Genomic DNA, 10,079 nt, shown 5'->3' on the forward strand with positions numbered 1-10,079 from the left:
CCAGAGTTCCAACCTTTACCCGTATAGGGCCCTTTTTGAGGGATTGTTAAATTACAGCAGTGAAACTCTCAAGTACCAATTTGGTACGGGTCTTTTTTACAAAGACTCGGCCGACGAACATGAAAACACAACCTTGGACGGTCCGAATGAGGGGTTCAAAAAAAGAAACGGTTATACGCCCAGGGTAAGACAGTAGAACTCCTTGGATCTATTCATTCTGACCTATTTTTTCAAGAAAAATTAATTCTAAACGGAGTGGACGTCAGAATAAAAATGGTGCGTAGCAAAAATGAATTCTGTCTGATGTCCGGAGATGCCGAGCGTTACAAAGTAAACATTTTAGCGCCTCTTTTGTCAAGAAAGTTAAAGTTTCAGCGGCGGTGAAATTGGGGCACGCACACGCACTCACAAACGCCAACGCCAAGTACCCCTTGGAAAGAGTGAATATGAAAGTTCTCAGTTTACCGGCCGGGATTCGGGTGAGCAATCAGGAGAATTTGTTCTTGGGACAATTACCCAAGTACGTGGTCCTAGGCATGGTGGATAATGACGCCTTTTCCGGGGATTACGCCAGAAACCCCTTCAATTTCAAACATAACCATGTGGAATTCCTGGCCTTGTATTTGGACGGAGAACAGATTCCCGCCAAACCATTTCAGCCCAATTTTGCTAATGACACCACCGCTCGAGAATATTACAACCTGGTGTTGGCCACCGGAAAACACTTGAAAGACCAGCCTCTAGCCATCAGCCGTTCTGAATTCTCTAAAGGTTACACCCTGTTTGCCTTTGATTTGACGCCAGATCAAGAATGCGGGGACCATTTCTCATTGATGAAAACAGGGAACATGAGATTTGAAATCCGCTGCAGCCCATACCCCAGACTGTGAATCTAATAGTGTACGCGGTCTTTGACAACATTATTGAAATAAACCAGAGAAGAAATATACTTTATGATTACTAAAAAGCATGAATACCCTGCAGATCAACAAACTCATGTCCAGTAATCCGTACACAGAAAATCTGTTTTACGGAGTGTTGGCTTGCGACGAACTGCCTAAAAAGATACTTACGGAGCTCCCGACCATGATCATCGTCAATACTCACCGTCAAAAACAACCCGGAGAACACTGGTTGGCGATACATCTCAGAGAAGACGGAATTGGAGAATTTTTTGATTCCTATGGAGCTCCACCAGACTTTATCTATTTTCCTGAGGAAATATACAGCTTTTAAACAGAAACTGTAAAGAAATTATTCACCATACCCGCAGCTTCAAAACTGGTTTTCCACCGTCTGCGGACAACACTGTATTTTTTTCCTGCACCATAGAGGAAAAGGACGCTCTTATCAAGAGGTCATGAACCTGTATTTTAATGAAGTCACCAAGAACGATGATATGGTTCAAAATTTTGTCAACACCTTGTCTAAGAACACTTTAAGAAGCTTTCAGGATCAACCCTGCATGCAAAGTTCTGGACCCTGTAATTATCTTAATAAAGAATAGGCAAACTGTGTAAAAAAATAATATTTTATTAAACAAAAAATATAATTACATTTCAATAAGGAATCCATTCATTCTTTTTGTGAGATCTGGTTTTCCTGCCAACAGGTGTATCGGTAGCAGACGCCGCGGCAGCAGAGGCAGCAGAGACAGCAGAAGCTCCGTCTGGGGAGGTTGGTTTGAAACTCTCTAGAAGTTCTCTAGTGTCCATGTTTGGTACGGCCGATGTCGGAATGTTCAAGCCGCCAGGGCCTTAATAAATTCTTTCCAACCCCTAGGTCTCCGATAGGATGGTATGTTATGACGGGCTGTTAAGTTCCGCATTAGATCAACCATATTCGTTCCGGGTAACGGCTCTCCACGAAACACAAACTCTCCCAAGCCATTCCAATAGGTTGTATTAGGGTGATGCGTCATTTTCTGTAAAATTATTTCAGTATATTTCTTTGATTTATCCGAGCACTTTTAAAATCTCGTCGTACACCCGTTCTTCTGGGGTACTAGGTGCATCTTTGAGTGCCTCTGGCGGCACCTCCTGGTTCTCGACAGGCATCAATAATGTCAGAGAACCGGTTTCTTTATCCGCTTTTTTCACAAAGGTAAGGTATCTTTGCAAGACGGCCGTATAAAGATTTACTTTTGCATCGACGCTCAAATCATCGCGCTCAAGTATGTGTTTCATCTGTTTATCCAGTTCGCTTTCCGTAGCGCTTAAAATGTCGTTGGAAGTCTGGGGTTTCTGATGCCACTGAGCCATTTGTTGTTGAGGGACCAGGTACATCTTACGCGTATATTCCATATTTATACTCGAAGCTATTAAACTAGTAATAAAAGGAATGGCCACGCTTAGCAGGGCTCCGAGAAAACCTCCTTTCTGATTTAAAAGGGCTTTTTCTTTTAACGGGCAGTTTTTTATCGCTGAGTTTTTTAACGGCGCAACGATGCTTCTTCAGCAACTTGAACTGCCTAGAAGTCAGGGGGACATGGCCTTTTAAAGTATTGAGAGCTATTTCGGCCAGAGCATAAATGAAATCGTCAGGAGCCTCGCTCAGCATCGCTTTTCTTCGGCGACAGGAGACCCTGTGCAGGGTCTTGAGCAAAGGGAGATTTCTTTTTATTCTGCACGACATGCCGTCTGTTTTTCAAATACCGAAAATCGCCCGCCTTTATCTTTTCACGACGCACGCCACAGGCCAGCCGGGGAAACATACCGTACGTAAACGAAATTGCCAGGCGTCTGGGCTTTCAGATCCACCAACAGATAACCGTAAGGTTGTCGCGTAGCGTCCTCAAAGGCCTCCAAGAAAAATTTCACCCTACCGGGGTACATTTGACGCGCTAAATTAGTGATTTGCAGCTTATCTCTCGGTTTTTGAAAAGGGTGATGTAATTGGCATTCAGATTTATCGTTCTACTTTTCTTGCCTTGAAAAAATAAATTTTGGACCAAGTAAATGATGGACAAATTCCTGTGATGAGTATATTTTGTGAAGGCCCTCTCTATCTCTTGGCTATGGCTCGCCTGTTCCATCAAATCGCCGACGATCACCAAGTTAACTCGATCAGGCGGTAGTAGTTCATCGTCGCTTAAGGAAGCGGGTAATCCCTCCAAAAATTTGATTTTGGGAAATCTGGCTAATAGTTCGTCGTACAGAGGCTGCCAACAACTATAAAACCAGACTATATTGTCAGGGCGGCGAGAAAGCACATGGTCTGTGTGTTCCAAAAGCTTTTTCACATAATGCGATTTGCCCGAACAGGAGGGTCCCGAGACTATTTTTGAGAACGGGTGTTGAAGTCTTACATCAAAGCCCTCTTTAGTATCCATAGGGTAGAGATGTGTAATCAGGCAAGAGAACCCTTTTGTTGTACACCACTCTGAATCTCTTTCTGAGTGGGCGATTTTGCAACGCCAGGGTCTTTTGTTCCTATGAATCTGCGTACCATGAACGGTTATTTCTTTTGTGAGATCGTTTTCTACAAAACTATGCACTAGATCCATTAACGAATATAGGTTTACCTCTTGAGCCGTTTGGTGATTGAGAGTAATACCCTTTACTTTCATGCAGACCTTGCCTTTGAACGTTTTGTACGCGTACGTTTTTGGACCTCCAGAAACAAATTCTTCAATGTAGTCATCAGGATCTAGTTCGCTGGTGAGTTCGCCTAAATAGTCGCCGAGCGGCGGTGTGTACTGTCCGGGCGATGCTGTGAAGATAATGGAATCTGTATCATGATACAGAATCCTCGGTCCTAAACGATCCAGCAATTGCATACAATTCTAGCCGAGCATAGGCCGTGGTGAAAGCGGCGATCACCACATTGACAGGGCGGGTACCACGATCGGTCATCCGCATACCTCCACTGCACCTGAGCGATTTCGTCGCTGACAAAGCCAAAATAGGAGACCGATACATGTCTGAGAACAGGTAATCAAAGAATTCTTGGGTGTGTTTAACAAACGCCGTGGTCAGTTGGTTAGGCTTCTGACCGAATTTTCCCCAAAGAGAATTCAGAAATAACTTGGAAATTTGTCTCTTGGCGGGGTTGGAGGCTATGTTTTCACGCTCCAATAAGACGCCTTCTTTTAAGAAATAGTCGTCAACATAGCGCCGGGACGCTTCGTCCACGCCCAAGATGGCCATCCAGAGGCCTCCTGTTTGCCTTTCAGATGAATTTTGATGTACTCGGAAAATAAATCTGCGGTACTCTGCTCGTAGTGCCATATCTCATGAATTTTAAAACTTTGTACCCTTTATCTAAGGCCTTGAGTATTTCGACGCTGCACCAGGTTCCTGTTAAAGACCTTTCCCGATCATTGTGATGGCAAAGGCCGGTGGTTGTCTGGGTTTCTGCACACGCACGGCACAAACGAACATCAATTTATTGCAAATTCTTAAAGGGAGGACCGGAAAATACAAATTGCGTGGGGCGAGCATGGTGATTTTAATGAGCCCAAAGTATTGCTTAAGATCGCCAAACTCCTCAAAAATAAAGGTCGGATGGCCGATCGGGTAGGTTTTGTTTTGTTGACGTAGGGGTACAGACTTGTAAAATCGTAATATTGCATTTGCTCGTCACCTTGGACCTTATGGTATAATTTGATCGCGTTGGTGCGCCCTCCATAAAGGGCATCACGGGGATTGATAGGTTCAGGAAACTCAAAGCGTCTTAAGAAATCTTGAAGCTCTGCGTCCTCTTTTTCATGCGCTCCCAAGCGTGTTCCCAAAGCACTTTCACCGTCAGATTAAAGTTTTCCGCAATTTAATGAGTTTATCGTTAAACGCTTTAAACAATTCTGCATAAGACGTCCCGTAAGAGGGTGTTTGGCTTGCGATCGTAGCACTCTGGACATCCGTGATAAAAGCAGCCAGCAAACTCAAAGGCCGTCGGGACACCCTGAACTTCGCGTAACCATCTAGATAAAAGGACCCCATCTTGACTTCACCGTGATTCCGAGCATGTCGAATGTTTATTTTTTCCTTCTCGGAAAGAAACATTAGCCACTGAATAGAAGCATTAGAATAAGCTTTGTGAGTGCTTTTGTAATGGTCAGTAGGAATGATTCCAATTGCATTATCAGGCATGCAGTTTTGTCTGTACATGGACATACAGAGAGAAGCTAGGGTCATACACTGAAAAGGATCAATATTACCGATCCCGATCACTTCATCTCTAAATTTCATACAGGCAGTTCTCAAAATAACCACGTCGTTTCGACAATAGTACGCCATTTCTTGTCTAAAGTTGAAGGTTCCGCTTTTAATAGAGTCGTACCAAGACAAAAACTCCTCTCTTTCCTGGCTCATCATGTGTTGAATGCCGTAATATTTAGGCTCGGGTATGGGCCGATGTAATTTTGATTTTCAGCGGTATTAAAGAAATGGGGAAAGTACCCTTTTTGAGCCTGGAATCCCAGGGCTTTGGGCATACTGCTCAATTTCATAGGTAAGAAGTTCAACGAGTCGATAAATCTCAAGTTGTAATCTTCTTCTATAAAGCACATTAATTTACAACCCTGAGATGTAACAAATGGAGTTTGCCCGCTTTCGATGAGATATTTCATGAGGAAATATCCGTCATACCCCTTAGAATTGTGAGCTATGAACGTGTAATCTTTGTATTTCGGACATCGATATCTGTGAAAGAATTTTGCTACGCAGTCCTCGCCGGCCCATCTCCATGATCGACCGCTCCAATGCATGCAGTGGATGTAATTGGGGATGTGTGTACCAGCATCTTGACGGCACTCAAAATCGTAGAACACGTATTTTTCATGGTTTGGTCTTTGCGGTAAGCTTTGAATAAAACACTGATGGTTTTCATCCGACTCTTTTACGACTGCTCTACAAACGCGACAGTGTTTGGGTCGACACTTGTGAGGTTTTGAACCGGCTTTCAAGCTGTATCTCTCGTAACAGAGAACACAGACTTTAAGGACGTCGCATATACTTTCAGACCGACGCGTCTTTTCATTCCATTTCGGGGTTTTGTGGATTTCGAAGCAAACCCCTGATCGACAGAAACGACGCAATCGGGACATCGTAAAGCCTCCTCGTCAACTAATAGACAGTTTGTAGATAAACAGACATCACAGTGCTGTTCGCAGCGATGCCGTGACGGTATAGAATATCCCGTGTAACAGAAATCGCAGACGTAGGAAAACCCCAGAAAACCTTTTAGATTCAAAATACCGTAATAATGATCCTGGTGCAAAAACAGGAACGCAGTCTTTGTTTTTCTAACCTGGGTTGCTTCAAATTTTAATAGAGTGACGGTGTTCGGTTCCCTGTACCAGACGATGATTTTAATTCCTAGTAGCCTCTCAAATTTTTCGACATCTGAAAACGTTACTTTCTGATCCGTTGATAAACCGACCCCAACGTGCAGACGGCGGGCCTCTTGTTCACACAATTTCTGATTGTTTCTGAACTTATCGTTTAATACAGCCAGCAAACCCCTGGCAAAACAGCACTGATCATCCCGGTTAAAGGAGTTCCATAGGTGCTTCCGTTTCTTTTGAAGGATTACATCGTTGAATAGGGAACAGGCTTTACGCCTAGCCCGCCGCCACCAGATGGAACCCTGACCACCTGAACGATTAACGCCAGACTGGAATCGGCTAAAATAGTAGCGTGACTCTGGAGAAGTAATTCAATTTGATTAAAAAAGTCTTCAACAGAAAGCAGGCCAGCTGGGGTTAGGGAGAAAACACTGGGGTTGAGAGATTCGGCACGTAATTCTAACTGAACTAGATCCATAGGATTCAAAGTGTTCGTAAAACTGTCTAATATTTGCTGAAGGGTCTCGTGTATATGATTAAAAACTTCGGCGAATGAATCAAGTGTGTAGGCCTCTGAAAAATTGAAGCGGTGTCTAATCTCGATATTGTTAAATTTTGGACGATCCGTTATAGACAAATTATTTAATCGAGAGGTAGAGGGTTGTGGGGAAATTACTGACGGATTCACCGTGCGGTGTAGAGGGTTGTGGGGAACTTACTGGCGGCTCTGGAGACGATGGATTCACCGTATGCGAGGTAGATGGCTGTGGAGAGTTGGTTTCGAGACTCAAGTTTACCCCGGACGAATTAGTCACTCCTGATCCTGTCTGAGGATGTGGGGAGGAAGTATCCGCTCTTTTAAGTCGTCAACAGGTGGGTGTTGAAGACTGGCCTTACTAGGTCCCGAGATTCCTGAGGTAGAAGGCTGTGGGGATTCTACATACATGTTTAGGGCAATTGGTTGTTGTGAAGGGCCTGATGACGTTCTGTCCTGAGAAGAGGTATTCTTCAAAAGCTCCAACAGAGCGTTAACTACGGCTATTTCATCAGAATTTAGAACCTGGAGCGATGTATCAATGAGATCAAAATTGTCAATAGGATGTGTCACTGGGGTTGGTGAATGAACAATTTCAGGTGATCGCGGAGGGTAGGTATTTTAGGGGTTTTATAGAATATTCAAGGTTATCAGACATCTCTTTTAATAGTCTCAGGTTTTCACTGGACGGCCTTTTCCTACCTTTGCGCCCTACAGGATGTTCACGGAAGCTGTCTGTTCCACTGTCGTTGCTGCTGTCACTGCTGTCGCGTTCTTTGCTGCTAGCGCTAGACCCGTTTTCAGGCATGACCTAAATTTAAGCAAAGGTTACAGTTATAAGCACAGAAAATAAAAATTTGCATTCAATGTTATTCTTATTGAAAGAAAAAAAAGTAAATATAAAACCTATTCTTTAATTTCTGGGTAGAACATTGGAAAAAGTATACAGATGCAGCAAATGTAAACTCATATCGGGTATGGAATTGTACCCAGGAGACTTTAAATCTATAAATGTTCAAATGCCCAGCGAAGAACGCCACCCAACAGCACCAGTCTTTCGCGATGTCTCCGGTCGTGGTCAGGCTGATGGGAATATCGGGGTGAATAACGACTTCTTCGCCGAGATCCTCGCTCAGAGTGAGGCGATGTCGGTAAAGTTCCCCACCTGGGGGATGAACGGCGCCTAGAATTAGAAGACGCCGACGATTGCGCTGGAGAATACCCACGGCTGCTCTGGCTGGGTGTCGGAGAATGCCCTCGGCTGCTCTGAGAGGCTGCTGGAGAATACCCACGGCTGCTCTGGCTGGGTGCCGGAGAATGCCCTCGGCTGCTCTGAGAGGCTGCTGGAGAATTACCCCTGATGCTCCGAGGCTGCCCTCGGCTGCTCTGAGAGGCTGTTGGAGAATACCCCCTGATGCTCTGAGAAGTTGTGGTTGGTTGTGGATCCTCCCAGTTTTTGTAGACTTCTAGATTGTCTGAACCTTGCAGCAATTGTGTTAAAACACCCGGGAAAGTTGAATCTGAAAATAAAATTATAACCTTCTCAGTTAAAGGACTCTTTACACAAAATCTGCAGATAAGTGTGATCCCCAAAGTTTCATCCATAAATTGAAAAGGCCACTTACCGTGACTGTACAAATCAGCGTAATCCCTTTGAGAATCTGTTTGGTTTTGTACAGAATTTTCGTCTACAAAACAAAATACACCCCTATTTAAAATAACATTTCCCAATCCCTGCTCTTGCAGCAGCTGAACCAAATGACCAAGCACCAATCCAGACACCCACATACATACACAAGCTGCTCTACACGGGCTCTTGCAGCAGCTGAACCAAATGACCAAGCACCAATCCAGACACCCACATACATACACAAGCTGCTCTACACGTGCTTACACGCACGCATGCACGCACACGCACACACCCACACACACACGCCTCAAACGGTTAATTATCACACAACGCGTTTTAATATGCATCACCCCTATTCAACCCGATAGGCTTCTTGTAACTACCCGAAGCACTTTAACAAACTGCATGAGCAATCCCTAAACTAAATTGGGTAAATCATTTTCAAAATAATCGGGTCTCAAGGTAATAAAATATAAATAAATATATACATAAATACAGAAACACGTTATAATATTCATTTACCCGATGATTCAACAATACTTTTGATACGTCTAAAGCACCTTAGTACGTCTTACATTTCATTTTAGCAACGCCGGGGCTTCCAACGCTAGTAATTACATGCACGCCGCGACATGCACGACGGTGCACACACCAGAGTGCGCGCGCACGTAGCACATAGAAACGATGTAAACATTTTAGTATTTTAATAAAAAATCTCACCTGGTTGATTAAAATCGATTGGCGACTCTATCTGTATAAATAATTCTAAAGAAAAGAAAATAAATGAATCAACCGCACGTTTTGAAATAACTTTATTGTATTCCAAGACATTTTCCATTACAACCCAGTAATTATACTCAAATATTCACTCACGCACTTCGCTCATGCGGTTAGTTAAGATACGTTTATAGACTCCTCAGCCCATTTCATGAGCGGATCAACCCAGAAGAAACATGTTATAAACAGTTTTATATTGACAAACACGTAAGCGCTTATACATGCACGCGAGCTACCGATCACCGCCCCTTGCCAATATACGCACGCAAGCAGCCTAAATACTGATATGCAAGCCATGCCGTATTAAACAAGATATATTAAAAAAGGTTTTTACCATTTTGCGAATCGACGGGTATGAACAACTCTAAGGAAAAAATATAAGAATTCACACCTCAGTTTTTAAAACATTTTCATTTAACGCTAATAAAATCATAAATAGTCTTACCTGGGTGCTCGGTTGTGACGATTGTTGCAGTTTGGTCTGTATCAAGAATAATTAGATTTCATTTAGATGCAGTCATTAAAATTACAATACATTATTCTAATAAATTCGTGCTGACAAACCGTATTGGGAGCGATTCATCTTTGCAGTTCTGAACGAAGCGTAGAGGTATGGGGCTTGGGGTCCGACCGCGGCTTATTTATAGATCCAAGAAGCGGGGTGTTTTACAATGTGCCCCAATCATTTAAATCGGACATCCGTATAATGCCCTTTGTCCAGTGTGGTCCGGAATTCGCCTAATAGATTTGTTTAAACATCTGTACGTATCTCCGCAAGACCTTTTCACCTTTGCAAAAATTTTGATCCGGTCACAATGTTAATGGTTATCCGAATTGCCTAATAGATTCCG

The 10,079-nt window shown here is 43.4% G+C and overlaps 1 long non-coding RNA gene across 1 annotated transcript; it reads right to left on the minus strand.

Moving 5' to 3' along the window:
- Positions 1-9,173: 9,173 nt before the first annotated feature.
- LOC120519068 lies at positions 9,174-9,767 on the minus strand. The gene is made up of 3 exons (XR_005631374.1): positions 9,674-9,767; positions 9,563-9,592; positions 9,174-9,216 (listed from the first exon to the last, which is right to left on the minus strand). It is a non-coding gene; the product is annotated as an uncharacterized LOC120519068 (long non-coding RNA).
- Between the last annotated feature and the right edge of the window lie 312 nt (positions 9,768-10,079).

Source organism: Polypterus senegalus, chromosome 1 (assembly GCF_016835505.1).
Source record: "Polypterus senegalus isolate Bchr_013 chromosome 1, ASM1683550v1, whole genome shotgun sequence".
Taxonomy (NCBI): Eukaryota; Metazoa; Chordata; class Cladistia; order Polypteriformes; family Polypteridae; genus Polypterus; species Polypterus senegalus.